The following is a 15,260-nucleotide window of genomic DNA, read 5'->3' as shown; positions in this document are numbered from 1 at the left end:
ACAATAAAGGGGCCTACATGGTGAGGTATATGGCGGGCTGGATGCTGTATGGCTTGTGTTGGGTAAAAAGGGATGCGCGTGTGCCTGTGTCGTTCAAGTGTCCAGTCTGGTACGACATAATTGAGAGGTTTATTAGAAAAAATGATTTGCTGGCTGTACCTATGAGTGAGTTCAGAGCAGCGAAGAGAGTGATGAAAAGGATGAGAGCGAATGAGGTAGAATGTAATATTAATGATTTGAGAGGGAATGATGTGTCAGATGCATGGAAGAAACTGAGTACACCGGGTATGTCTAATAAGCAGAGGGATGTTGTGTGGTTGGCATTGCATGATATATTACCTGTGAGAGATGTGCAGAAGAGAAGGGACCTGATTAGAACGGATGTGTGTCCACGGGAGGGATGTGGTGCACGTGAGACCGTGAGACGTCATGTGGGACTGTGATTACGCCTATAGTGTGTGGAAATGTGTAGGAGGCCTGTGTAAGGGGCTGGCTGGTGTGAACCATATTAATTGGAGGGTGGCTATGTTTGGCATTGGTGCATGTGGGAGTGTTAAAGAGAGGATTTTGTGGCTTATCATGGCTTGTGTGATGGAAAGCTTATGGGATGTCAGAAATTTGGGACTTTTTAAAAGGAAGGTGGTTCCTATTAACGACTGTGTGAGATTAATTCTTTCCAGACTTTATGTCATTTACCAATGGGATAAGAGTAGAGGGGGTGGTGGATTGGACGCTGAAGGCATATGGAAGGTTTTAAAGTGGCATTATTTGGTGAAGTATCAATAAGAGGTACATTCTCTGTTTTTCAGTATTTTCTGTTTTTTTTTGTGATCCTTTCCTTGGATATGTACTGCAATACTTTTTAGAAAATTAAAAAAAAAAGAATATAACCATTGTGATGAGTTTGGATAAACAACAAAGTTGTAAACTTGATATTGTTGTTTTTAACTAACCTGAATGGTTTTAAAAAAAAATAAAAAAATCTGTTCTTATCAGTTTAATATCTGATACGTCCCCTATCTGGGGACCATATATTAAATGGATTTTTAGAACAGGGAGATGGAAAAAGAGCTTGCTCTGTCCACTCCACGCATTGACCTGGTATTGCAGTACCTCCAGGACCGGTGCACCCCTTCTTAACCCAGTTTCCAAAAGCAGAACTCGATTCACCTGATTCATATTAGCCCGATTAATGAATCGGAAGAAAGCATACAACTTCATATGCACCTCAATTTGGCCCATTCACTTTTCACACTTCATCCTTTTGTTTTTTATCTTTCACACTTTTTATTTGCTTTATTCATCCAAATAGCAAACTCATCACCACTCAACTTGACCAAATCTGCTATGTCCCGTGCTGGAGTATCTTGTTCTCCGTCTTATCTAGATCATTTGCAATTGAATGGAATAGATCCCTTTTGGACAAAGTGGATTCAGCTGCTGCTGCAGTGACCACAGGTGTGAGAAGATCTAGAATTGGCATCTGGTGCGATCTCTCCGCTTCCACTCCAAATAAAGTTACCTGTTTATTCCTATCATGCATTGGTTTTGGTGTTTTCTTGGAGCAATGAGGATGGCTTTAGTGGTCTGTTGGCTCCCCCTCCTGGAGGAAGAGTTTGCTTGCTCTTGGACATTCTAAAAGAGAGGTCATGATAGACATTTAGCTTCTGAGCACAATTGGGGACAGTCATGGGTGATGAATGATTTGCAACCTGCTGCGAAGCCTCATACCTCAATATAAGGAACGTCAAATACTAAGAAAGGGCGGCCTATGAAAGAATTACTACTTTTAATAAGTATACTTAAACGGCTAATTGGGAATAGAAAAACTGTAAAAAGCCCTCTGAGAAAGCCCCTCTCTAACCTTTGTTAGTAAGCTTTTCTGTAGTCTGCCTGTTGATGTATTTTCCGTTTGAACTGTGCACAACATGAAGAGACGGAACACTGGCGGCTTGTCACAATGCCCCCGCTGACATCACAATAGCGCTGCTGCCTAGAAAACAAGCTGCGCAGCACAACTTGCTCTTTGGGTGGGATGGTGGGCTAGTGGAAGGAGGGGGCAAGCTCTTTTTTTCCCGGGTGGTAGGGGGATGACAGGAGAAGGGATGCGGGTGGTGAGAAGGGTACAGAGGGCAGGGTTTGGGGGCTGGGAAGGAAAGGGAAAAGATTAGGGTTTGGGGGTGATGAAAGGGCTTTCCACGGGTAAGGATGGCAAAGGGTGGCAGTGACGGAAAGTCAGGCAACCTGTCCTGTCCGTCTTTTTGTATCATGAATTGAAAAGACTGCAAGGGGGAGGGGAGTTGCTTGCACCCAAAAGGAGGAGTTATTCAGATTCATTGCAGTGGGCGGCGGCTGCAAAACGCACCATTCTTCTTGTTTTTGCTCTGCAAAGCAGCCTTTTCAAGGGTTGGCTTGGGTGACAAAATGTCTTCTGTAGGCGTGGGTTTGTCTCCCTCTCACTCTCTCTCCCTAAGATGTGTCTGGCATAGGCCAGGGTGCCACTCGAGGCCCAAACCAATTCTGGTTATCGCTTCTCGGCCTTTTGGCTAAGATCAAGTGTCTTACCAGAAGGTTCCCAATTGCTACCCTTGGCCTTGTAGCTTAAATGGCTACATGCTGCTATTGGGGGTAGTGAGCGGGAAACGAGAAGGCGACGCCTTTTGGCTAGGATCGTATGTCTTAGCAGGAGGTCCTCAATTGCTACCCTTGGCCTTGTAGCTTAAATGGCTACATGCTGCTATTGGGGGTAGTGAGCGAGGCATTTAACCCTTGGTGATCCAGGAGGTGTTTTGAAGATGGGCGTCACTGTCCGTTTTGCTGGGACCGGGGATACCCGGGTCCGTTTTGGTTTCCGTATTGATGTCGCAGAGGAAAAGTTGCAGCATTTCCATCTGGAATACTTGGTGAACAAAGTTCTATATGACATCCTGGATGTGAAGAAGAATGAGATCGTTTGTCTTCAGGAGTTCAGACGCAGTGGACGGTATATGCTTGTCCTTTCCCATATTAGCGCTTGCCAGAATCTTTATCGGTCCTTGTTAATGAATACTACTAACTCTTTGCTGAGTGGACTTGACTTTACCCTGCTTTATTCTAAGGGCGATGTTCCTTTAGTGGTGTTTATGCACAACCCTTTTGTTAATGTGGCAGAAATCACAGACTTCCTGATGAAGCATTGCAGCTATGTTCAGTACTCACACAAAATTACCAACAAGGAGGGACTCTGGACAGGCAAGCATAAATATTTTGTGCGTTTTGGGGTGGACCCTCAGGGCCCTGGGGGTCTCCGCCACCCTCCCTCTACTTTTCATATTGGGAAAGACTCTGGTTACCTGTTCTATCCAGATGCCCCTTTTTTTTGCCGGAAATGTAACGTTTTTGGTCACACTCAGGATAAGTGTCCTTATGAAGCAACCTGTAGGAAATGTAACCAGGTGGGGCACATGGCTAGGGATTGCAGCAACCCCATTGTTTGCAATGCTTGTGGAGAAGTCGGGCATGCCTATCGGGATTGCAGGAACCGCACTAAGACCAGGCTATACGCTCAGGTGGTCGCAGAGGTCCCTGTAGCTCCTGTTAAGGCTGCACCAGCTGCTAGTCACCCTGTTGCTGTTTCTGTTAATGACCCTGTTCTTCTCCCTGTTACTACTGCTCAGGATTTGGATAAAGCTCCTGCAGTCTCTCCATGTCCACCTGATCAAGGAATGGAGGTCTCCGAGCTGGAAGCTGATCTCCCTTGTCACTCTGCTGCCTGTGGCGAGGGGGAAATCGAAGAGGATTTGAGCAAGTCCCCTGCCCTGTCATGGGGTACAACAAAGTCTCTGGTGAGCAAAGATGTTGGTCCAGCTGGGCAGGGGGATTTTTCTGCTTCAGCTGCAGTCAGGTCATCGGAGGAGGGGGAGTTTATGGCTGCTAAGAAATTAAAGCTTGCAGACAAGGGGTGGAGCACTGTCAGTACTGCAAGTGCAAGCCCTTTGAGTGATCGGGTCTACCCTGACATTAGCTTTTCACCTGGAGTTGATGTTTTTTTTGGGGAGGTTGCAGACACTCACTGCTTTGTGTCTCCCTGCCAGCCTCCAGAAGGAGAAGGTTGAGGCGAAGATGGCCAGCTTACGGTTACCTGGTTAAACTGGTAAGAACATGGCTCCCAAAACTACATGTAATGTCCTATCCTTGAATGTGAGACAAATTAAATCCAGAGGAAGAAGAGCTACTATCCTCAAATATGTTTCTAAAATAGGTGCAGATATCTTTTGTTTGCAGGAGTGCGGACTGTTTGATGCTCCTACGGATCAAGATTGGCCTCATGGACAACACATTTGGTCTGGTTCGTCTGTAAATAAAAATGATGGTGTGGGGATTCTGTTGGGTAACAAGGACTTTTCTTTTGATAGTTATACAGTAGTGGAGGTGGGGAGATGTAGCATTGCAATTATTAACTATAGAGGGTGGCGAGTTAGGATTGTTAATGTATATTGTCCTACGAGAAAGGAAGATCGTTTAGCTCTGTTAGAGAAAGTTGGTTTATTTTTGCCACGAAAAATGCCTACTATTTTTGTTGGGGATTTTAATTGTACGACGGAAGGTAATATGGATGTCACCGGGAAAAAGCTGTTACATATAATTTCTGATTTTTCTTTCTCAGATGCCGCTGTTGTAAAGCTGGGCAATCCATTACCACCTACGTACAAGGCGGACAGAGGAGGTATAGAATCACGGATTGACCGTATGTTTTTTTCTAAAAATATTGAGTGTGTAAGGTTTGAACAGTGTGCGGTTCCTTTTTCGGACCACGAATGTTTGAAGGGTGTGTTCAGAGGGGATGGTGGACTTGTAAAGAGGGGTGCTGTATGGAAGTTAAATGTGAGATTGCTAGAGGATGCAAAAGTGATGAAAGAGTTTAAAGTAGAGTACCGAAGATGGGGGTACTACAAAAACAGGTTTGCAAGTGTGTTAGAGTGGTGGGATTGGGTTAAAGGGGAGATTAAAACTTTTTTCAGGAAATGGGGCTACAAAAAAGCTACCATGTATCGTAATAAATTTAAAGATGTGAATACTCGGATTGATTGGTTACAAAAGTGTAGTAGGTCTGGGATTGATGTCAGTGATTCGTTGGTGGAGGCAAAAAATGAGCTGAAATGTCTGATTGAGAAAAAGGGTAAGGAAATTATCTATAGGACGAAAGTTGAACATTTGGATAAGAATGAGAAATGTACCAGATATTTCTTTAAAAAAATGAATGGGAAGAAAGTAGATATGGATGTGATTGTGGATGAGAATGATGTTCCTGTGACTGGTGAAAGTGTGATTGACGAGGTGAAAGCCTTTTACAGCAGACTGTATGGAGAGAAGTGGATTGATTCTGGTTTAATGACTGAAGTGTTGGCTAGCATGGAGTGTAGACTAGGCAAGGATGAGTGTGAGGATTTGTGTGATGAGGTGGTTCTGGATGAAGTGAGAAAGGTTGTGTTTAGTGCACAAAAGAATAAAACTCCTGGAAAGGATGGCTTGCCAATTGAACTATATGTGAAAGCATGGGAGTGTATGGGCACGGATCTGACGGAGATATGTAAGTATATGTGGGAAACTGGTATGCTGTGTGACTCTATGAAAGAAGGGGTAGTTGTACTTATCCATAAGAAGGGGGAAAAGAGTAAATTGGGGAATTGGAGGCCTATTACGCTTCTGAATTCTGATTATAAGGTTTTCAGTAAACTATTAGCTAATCGTATGCGTGAAGTGCTTGGGAAGGTTGTAAAGGATGATCAAGTGTGTGCTGTGCCTGGAAGGAGCATCAGTGATAACTTGTTGTTGTTGAGGGATGTTATTGGTGACTGTAAGACTAGAAAGCAGAAGTGCATGTTGTTGGCTCTTGATTTTGAGAAAGCGTTTGATAGGGTGTCGCATGTTTTTATGTTTGAGGTCTTGAATAGTATGGGTTTTCCTAAGAAGTTCCTGGATGGTGTGAGATGTCTGTATGGTGGTGTGACAAGTGAATTCTTAGTGAATGGATGTTTGAGTGGGAAAGTACAGATCAAGTCAGGTGTCCGTCAGGGGTGTCCAATGTCCCCTGTTTTATTTGTCAGTGTGATTGAGCCTTTGTTATGTATGATCAGGCGTGAGAAACTGATAAGAGGGATGTTAATACCTGGTAGTGGCGGTAAGAATGTGAAGGTGCTTGGCTATATGGATGATGTAGTGATAGTGAGTGAGAGTATTGCGTCTATGACTAGAGTAAAGCTGTTGTTGGATTTCTTCTGTGGCGCGTCTGCTTTTAAAGTCAACTGGAATAAATGTTGTTTTAAGTGTTTTGGTGATAGTAGTGTTAAGATGGACGGAGTGACAAGTGTGGATGGTCCAATCAAAGTGCTGGGTGTGTTGTTTAATGATGATCTGAGAGGTACGGAGAGTTGGGAAGAATGTGGATTGCGTATTGAGAGGAAACTGAATTTCTGGAGAATGCGTGATCTGACATTGAATGGTAAAGTTTTGATTATTAAGGCCGTGGTGCTGCCGATTCTCCTTTATATCTCTGGGGCCTTCCCATCCCCATATAAAAAGATAAAGAGAGTAGAGAAACTGATTTTTACCTTTTTTTGGGGGAGCAAAATGGAAAAATTAAAAAGAGAGCATTTATACAAGGCCTGTCATTATGGGGGTTTAAACTTTCCAAATATTGAAATCTTTCTTAGTCTTCATTATATTAAGACGGTAGTAATCCTAATGGGAAAGAACAATAAAGGGGCCTACATGGTGAGGTATATGGCGGGCTGGATGCTGTATGGCTTGTGTTGGGTACAAAGGGATGCGCGTGTGCCTGTGTCGTTCAAGTGTCCAGTCTGGTACGACATAATTGAGAGGTTTATTAGAAAAAATGATTTGCTGGCTGTACCTATGAGTGAGTTCAGAGCAGCGAAGAGAGTGATGAAAAGGATGAGAGCGAATGAGGTAGAATGTAATATTAATGATTTGAGAGGGAATGATGTGTCAGATGCATGGAAGAAACTGAGTACACCGGGTATGTCTAATAAGCAGAGGGATGTTGTGTGGTTGGCATTGCATGATATATTACCTGTGAGAGATGTGCAGAAGAGAAGGGACCTGATTAGAACGGATGTGTGTCCACGGGAGGGATGTGGTGCACATGAGACCGTGAGACATGTCATGTGGGACTGTGATTACGCCTATAGTGTGTGGAAATGTGTAGGAGGCCTGTGTAAGGGGCTGGCTGGTGTGAACCATATTAATTGGAGGGTGGCTATGTTTGGCATTGGTGCATGTGGGAGTGTTAAAGAGAGGATTTTGTGGCTTATCATGGCTTGTGTGATGGAAAGCTTATGGGATGTCAGAAATTTGGGACTTTTTAAAAGGAAGGTGGTTCCTATTAACGACTGTGTAAGATTAATTCTTTCCAGACTTTATGTCATTTACCAATGGGATAAGAGTAGAGGTGGTGGTGGATTGGACGCTGAAGGCATATGGAAGGTTTTAAAGTGGCATTATTTGGTGAAGTATCAATAAGAGGTAAATTCTCTGTTTTTCAGTATTTTCTGTTTTTTTTTGTGATCCTATCCTTGGATATGTACTGCAATACTTTTTAGAAAATTAAAAAAAAAAAGAATATAACCATTGTGATGAGTTTGGATAAACAGCAAAGTTGTAAACTTGATATTGTTGTTTTTAACTAACCTGAATGGTTTTAAAAAAAAAAAAAAAAAAAAAAAAAAAAAAATCTGTTCTTATCAGTTTAATATCTGATACGTCCCCTATCTGGGGACCATATATTAAATGGATTTTTAGAACAGGGAGATGGAAAAAGAGCTTGCTCTGTCCACTCCACGCATTGACCTGGTATTGCAGTACCTCCAGGACCGGTGCACCCCTTCTTAACCCAGTTTCCAAAAGCAGAACTCGATTCACCTGATTCATATTAGCCCGATTAATGAATTGGAAGAAAGCATACAACTTCATATACACCTCAATTTGGCCCATTCACTTTTCACACTTCATCCTTTTGTTTTTTATCTTTCACACTTTTTATTTGCTTTATTCATCCAAATAGCAAACTCATCACCACTCAACTTGACCAAATCTGCTATGTCCCATGCTGGAGTATCTTGTTCTCCGTCTTATCTAGATCATTTGCAATTGAATGGAATAGATCCCTTTGGACAAAGTGGATTCAGCTGCTGCTGCAGTGACCACAGGTGTGAGAAGATCTAGAATTGGCATCTGGTGCGATCTCTCCGCTTCCACTCCAAATAAAGTTACCTGTTTATTCCTATCATGCATTGGTTTTGGTGTTTTCTTGGAGCAATGATGATGTCTTTAGTGGTCTGTTGGCTCCACCTCCTGGAGGAAGAGTTTGCTTGCTCTTGGACATTCTAAAAGAGAGGTCATGATAGACATTTAGCTTCTGAGCACAATTGGGGACAGTCATGGGTGATGAATGATTTGCAACCTGCTGCGAAGCCTCATACCTCAATATAAGGAACGTCAAATACTAAGAAAGGGCGGCCTATGAAAGAATTACTACTTTTAATAAGTATACTTAAACGGCTAATTGGGAATAGAAAAACTGTAAAAAGCCCTCTGAGAAAGCCCCTCTCTAACCTTTGTTAGTAAGCTTTTCTGTAGTCTGCCTGTTGATGTATTTTCCGTTTGAACTGTGCACAACATGAAGAGACGGAACACTGGCGGCTTGTCACAATGCCCCCGCTGACATCACAATAGCGCTGCTGCCTAGAAAACAAGCTGCGCAGCACAACTTGCTCTTTGGGTGGGATGGTGGGCTAGTGTAAGGAGGGGGCAAGCTCTTTTTTTTCCGGGTGGTAGGGGGATGACAGGAGAAGGGATGCGGGTGGTGACAAGGGTACAGAGGGCAGGGTTTGGGGGCTGGGAAGGAAAGGGAAAAGATTAGGGTTTGGGGGTGATGAAAGGGCTTTCCACGGGTAAGGATGGCAAAGGGTGGCAGTGACGGAAAGTCAGGCAACCTGTCCTGTCCGTCTTTTTGTATCATGAATTGAAAAGACTGCAAGGGGGAGGGGAGTTGCTTGCGCCCAAAAGGAGGAGTTATTCAGATTCATTGCAGTGGGCGGCGGCTGCAAAACGCACCATTCTTCTTGTTTTTGCTCTGCAAAGCAGCCTTTTCAAGGGTTGGCTTGGGTGACAAAATGTCTTCTGTAGGCGTGGGTTTGTCTCCCTCTCACTCTCTCTCCCTAAGATGTGTCTGGCATAGGCCAGGGTGCCACTCGAGGCCCAAACCAATTCTGGTTATCGCTTCTCGGCCTTTTGGCTAAGATCCAGTGAGGGAAATCTTGCTGGGTCTGGCCTGTGGGCTTTTACGTGGAAGGCGACTTCCGACGCTGTGAAGACTGCGATCGTGTGCCTTGGGCATATTTCTTGTAATGGCAGCTATAAAGAACACGGTTCGTCTGACTGTCTCGGTGGAGAAGAAGAATTCCCTACAGTTAGGACATATAGTGGAGAGCGTGATCATGGAGCTGGGCGGCATTGAGCTGGATAAAGTGTTTTGTATGCAGGAGTTTCCATCTACTGGTCAGTATGAAATTTCATTTTACCATGAGGAAGACTGTCTGAATTTTTACCAAGACCTGCAGAGGCACCATAAGCATGAGTATATGAGGTACATTTCTGTTACTCCTTTATTTTCTGCAGTGGAGAGACCCCTGACTGTTCATATGTATAATCCATTTACTGAGACCACCATGGTAAAGGCCTTTTTGGCAAGATACTGCTCCTCTGTGAAAGGTGGCATTCCCCAGAGAAATGTCTTTAATGTATTCAATGGAAATATTAAATTTTGGGTACGTTTTAGACCTGACCCAGAGGGTGTTGGAGGTATCATGCACCCCCCGGCCAATTTTTCAATTGGTGGGAATAGGGGGTTTCTCCATTACCCTGGGCAACCATCCTTTTGCCGGAGTTGTTTCCGATATGGACACATTAAAGAAAATTGCCAGCAGGGACTTACCTGCAGAAACTGCAAGAAAGCGGGGCATGAGGCTGCCAACTGCCCCTCCCCCCCTGTATGTGACCTGTGTGGGGATGGGGATCATACATGTAAGTCCTGCCCGACCCTTGGGGATCAGTACGTTCTGGAGAGGAGAAATTTTGACAGGAAACAGGCTAGATTTAATGTCCGTGCAAACATTCAACCTGCAAAAATTGTTGAAAAACCTGCAGGCATTGGAATGGAGCCTGTAATGCCTGCTGCAGTGGGGGATTCCCATCCTCCGCCTGCTCCTGCTATTGCTGAGCCTGTGTCTGTTGGGGAGTGTAGTGCTCTGCAGGAGGTCACTGGTGACTTGCAGGTGCTGCAGGCCTCCGCTGATTCTGCACCTGTGCTATGTGAGGTGGCTGAGACTCCAGAGGCTGCTCAGGGGAATGCTGCAATCAGCACTGACTTCCCCCAGCTGAGCAGCCCTGACATGGACACCAGTACTGCTGACCTGTCTGCCCCTGGGGAAATCGCCATGTCATCATCCGACGAGGACGCTGCAGGTAACAGCAAGTATTCCCCTGCTGAGCTAGTGGCCTGCTTCCACAAGGTGGTCTCTAAGAGAAAAGACAAGAGACCAGTGAAGAGGCTGAAGACGGGGCCACGGGAGAAAGTTGATTTCTACTCCCAAAACCCCTTTGAGGTTCTAAGTCCAGACTCCAATGCCAGCACTACTTCTCTTTCAGGGGTCATTGAAGACCCTATATCTCCAGGCCAATGCTTCCTATCTAATGAAGATGTGGCAGGGTTAGCAGATGTTATCCACTTTGCCAGTGGGACTTGAATGGTTTCTGTTTTGATGCTTTTTTCCTTTGTTTAATTTTTCAGCATGGCTTTGCAACTGAATATTGCCTCTCAGAATGTGCGAGTGTTTCAGTCGTCATATAAGCGTGCGTGTGTGCTTGATTTCTTATCTTCAAAAAATTGTGATGTGGTGTGTGTGCAGGAATGTGGGCTGAATAGGGAACCTAAGAAGAGTGCGTGGGGTTTTGGGGAGGTGGTGTGGTCATTTTCTGCTGTAAATAAGAATGATGGGGTGGGGGTTTTGATTCAAAATAAGGACATTAGGATAAAGCAAACTGTAATTGTAGAAGAGGGTAGATGTGTGTGTGTTATTTTATGTTATAGGGGGTGGGAATTTAAGCTTATTAATATCTATGCCCCTGCTGATAAAAATCAGAGACTCGCCCTTTTTGAGAAATTGCGTTTTTTTCTGCATGGTAAAATTCCTATTTTTGTTGTTGGTGATTTAAACTGCATCCTGGACAAAAGGGGCAGAGCCGGTTCATACGAGTCCAAGGTGGACGTGACCGGAAATTTATGGAATCGTTTAATTTCAGAGTTTTCGTTAAAGGACGCTGTGGATTCCAAGCCAGGACCCTTTACCTACCATGCAGATGATGGTCAGACCGAGTCCCGTTTGGACTATTTTTTCTTTTCTTCCACTGGGGTAAAATGTGTTAATTATTCGCAAGAAAGGGTTGTTTTCTCTGATCATGAGTGTCTGGTGGGGAGTTTTGAAATTGCTAATTTGTTTTATGGACGTGGTGTGTGGAAAATGAATGTCAGTCTGTTGCAGGATGAAAGGGTGAAGAAGGATTTTGTAAGGCAGTATGCATGGTGGGCTGCAAGGAAAAAAGGGTTTCCAAATTTATTGTTATGGTGGGATTGGGTGAAAGTGAGAATCAGTGTGTTTTTCAGGAAAGCTGGGTACAGGAAAGCCAGAAAGAGGAGAAATCTGTACAAGTGGCAGAATAGGAGGATTTCCTACCTGCATAAATGCAAATCTCTGGGTCTGGATGTAAAGTATGAGCTGGAGAAAGCTAAACGTGAGATGAAAGAGTGGTTTGGGGAGGAGGGCAGGAAAATTATTCTGAGATCTAAAATTGAGGTGAGAGAGAAGAACGAGAAGTGTACCAGTTTCTTCTTTAAGAAGATGTGTGGGGGTGGGAGAGAGATGAATGCAATGTTGGATGAGAATGGTAGTGAGGTGCATGGGAAGGATGTGATCGGTGTAATGGCTGACTATTATAAGTCCCTGTATGGAGTGAAGGACTGCGATCTGGGGGCGGATGAGGAGGTTCTGAATGTGATTGACAACTTTGTACCTGAATCTGAGTTTCCTTTTTTGCTGAGTGACATTACAGAGGATGAAGTGAAGGAGGTGATTTTTCGGTCTGCTAAAAACAAGTCTCCAGGGGGTGATGGGATCCCTTGGGAGTTCTATAGTAAGTATTGGGATATTGTTGGGAAGGATGTGGTGTCTATTATGAAGTGTTTGTTTTCTGGTTGCAGGATGACGGACAGTATGAAGCAAGGAATGGTGGTATTGCTGTTTAAGAAAGGTGACAGGCGAGTGGTGGGTAATTGGCGTCCGATCACGCTACTGAATGTGGATTATAAAATATTTGCCAAGCTTTTAGCCAAACGCATGAGGGAGGTAATCTCACATGTTATTATGGAGGATCAGGGGTGTGCGGTTCCTAAGAGGAGGATTCATGAAAATGTGATGTTAGTGAGAGATATGATTGGGGATTGTATGGCGAGGAAGAAAGGGGTGATTGTATGTGTGCTTGATTTTGAGAAGGCATTTGATAGGGTGGCGCATGTGTATTTGTTTTGTGTGTTGAGGAAAATGGGCTTTCCGGAGCATTTGGTTAGTTTATTGTATGGGCTCTATGAAGGGGCTAGAAGTAAGATTCAGGTGAATGGCTTTTTTACTGATAGCTTTGAGATACTTTCTGGGGTTTGGCAGGGGTGCCCTCTGTCACCCATTTTGTTTATTTGTGCTATAGAGCCGTTGTTACAATCTATTAGGAAGGATAAAGTGGTTAAAGGTCTATTGGTTCCGGGTAGTGGAGGAAAACATGTTAAAGCTTTAGGCTATATGGATGACATTTGTATTCTCTGTGAGAATGTCTGTGACGTGTCGAGAGTCAAGCTTCTGGTTAATTTGTTTTGTGTGGCTTCTGCCTTTAAAATTAATTGGGCCAAAAGTAAGATGAAAGGTTTTGGTCTGCCACCTGTTTTACATGATGATCAGATGGAGTGTGTCAGTTCCAGTGTTAGGATCTTAGGTATGGATTTTGATGAAGAGCTGAAAGGTAAGGAAAGTTGGGAGGAGTTAGGGGGTAAATTAGCTAAAAAATTGGAGTTCTGGAGGTTGAGGGATTTGTCCTTTACAGGGAAGATCTTGATTGTGAAGAGTATCATTTTGCCTATGATACTTTATATTGCTTTGGTTTTTCCTCCATCAACTGTGGCTTTGAAAAAGATAAATCGGGTGCTTTTCTTGTTTTTGTGGGGATGTGGCATGGAAAGGGCGAAACGGGAGATATTGATGAAAAAGAAAAAGCATGGTGGTTTGGATTTTCCAAACTTGGAGGTTTTTATTGGTATAAACTATGTGGCTTTTTTCTGTGAGGTTTTTTCTAAAGATACTAAAGCCTCTTGTATGTTGAAGTATCAAGCAGGTTCTATGCTAGGAAGGCTGAAGTGGACTGTGCAGGATCTGAGGAAACCTTTTGCCTTCATTTGTCCTGAGTGGTACCTGTTTGTTGAGCTGTTTGTGAAGAAGTTCAGACTTGAGAAGTTTACTGTGAGTCAGTTCATGAAGGAGAAAAAGGAGATAAAAAGGTTGTGTGTGGACGGTTTTGCATGTGGTATCAGTGGTTTGAAATCTGCTGAGTATGAGGAAGTATGGGAAAAACTGAAAAAGTATGAAATCTCTAACAAACAGAAAGATCTGTTATGGATGTCTTGGCATGGTGTGCTGCCGGTAAGATCTGTTCAGAAGAGGAGGGGATTGGTACCCTCAGAGAGGTGCCCGAGGACTGGATGTGGGGATACTGAGGATGTGGAACATGTTTTCTGGTCTTGTGGACATGCAAAGGACGTATGGAGTAATTTGGGTAAGTTGTGTTGGGAGTTGACGGGTGTAAGAGCTTTAACAGCTAAAATGGTTATGTTTGGTCTGTGTAGCTTGAGCACGAGGAAAGAACGAGTGTTTTGGTTGTTTCTGGCATGTGTGAAGGAAGTTCTGTGGAATACCAGGAATTTGTATGTATATAGGAATGAGAATCTTGAAGTGAATGATTGTGTCAGGATGGTTTTGGACAAACTGTATTTCTGCTATAAATGGGATGGTGAAAGAGGTATGGATGCTGAGGGTGAATGGAAATTTCTGAAATGGAAACACTGGGTGTAATGGTTTATACTTTTCTGCTTTTGGTTACTGATTTACGGCTATGGGTGTGTTATACACATTTTTATCACTGTTTTGAAATAAAATTGCCATGAGGATGAGTTTACGTTGCATCCGGTTAAGTTGTGAAACCTCTCTGAGGTGACACTTCTGATTCTGGATGATTACGCAACCTGAATGGTTTTAAAAAAAAAAAAAAAAAATCTGTTCTTATCAGTTTAATATCGGATACGTCCCCTATCTGGGGACCATATATTAAATGGATTTTTAGAACAGGGAGATGGAAAAAGAGCTTGCTCTGTCCACTCCACGCATTGACCTGGTATTGCAGTACCTCCAGGACCGGTGCACCCCATCTTAACCCAGTTTCCAAAAGCAGAACTCAATTCACCTGATTCATATTAGCCCGATTAATGAATTGAAAGAAAGCATACAACTTCATATGCACCTCAATTTGGCCCATTCACTTTTCACACTTCCTCCTTTTGTTTTTTATCTTTCACACTTTTTACTTGCTTTATTCATCCAAATAGCAAACTCATCACCACTCAACTTGACCAACTCTGCTATGTCCCGTGCTGCAGTATCTTGTTCTCCGTCTTATCTAGATCATTTGCAATTGAATGGAATAGATCCCTTTTGGACAAAGTGGATTCAGCTGCTGATGCTGCTGCAGTGACCACAGGTGTGAGAAGATCTAGAATTGGCATCTGGTGCTATCTCTCCGCTTCCACTCCAAATAAAGTTACCTGTTTATTCCTATCATGCATTGGTTTTTGGTGCTTTCTTTGAGCAATGATGATGTCTTTAGTGGTCTGTTGGCTCCCCCTCCTGGAGGAAAGGTTTGCTTGCTCTTGGACATTCTAAAAGAGAGGTCATGATAGACATTTAGCTTCTGAGCACAATTGGGGACAGTCATGGGGGATGAATGTTTAGCAACCTGCTGCGAAGCCTGATACCGCAATATAAGGAACGTCAAATACTAAGAATGGGCGGCCTATGAAAGAATTACTACTTTCATTAAGTATACTTAAA

The 15,260-nt window shown here is 43.5% G+C and overlaps 3 pseudogenes; all 3 read left to right on the top strand.

Annotated features, from left to right (window-relative positions):
• The first annotated feature begins 934 nt into the window (after positions 1-934).
• Positions 935-1,135, top strand: LOC142293306 (U2 spliceosomal RNA; annotated as a pseudogene).
• A 6,535-nt stretch (positions 1,136-7,670) lies between these two features.
• Positions 7,671-7,885, top strand: LOC142292564 (U2 spliceosomal RNA; annotated as a pseudogene).
• Positions 7,886-14,402: 6,517 nt separating this feature from the next.
• On the top strand, positions 14,403-14,581 carry LOC142292658 (U2 spliceosomal RNA; annotated as a pseudogene).
• Positions 14,582-15,260: the final 679 nt, after the last annotated feature.

This window comes from Anomaloglossus baeobatrachus, chromosome 2 (assembly GCF_048569485.1).
Source record: "Anomaloglossus baeobatrachus isolate aAnoBae1 chromosome 2, aAnoBae1.hap1, whole genome shotgun sequence".
NCBI classification, from domain to species: Eukaryota; Metazoa; Chordata; class Amphibia; order Anura; family Aromobatidae; genus Anomaloglossus; species Anomaloglossus baeobatrachus.
Note: the sequence above shows the minus strand (reverse complement) of the source record. Positions and strands in the feature narration are given on the sequence as shown.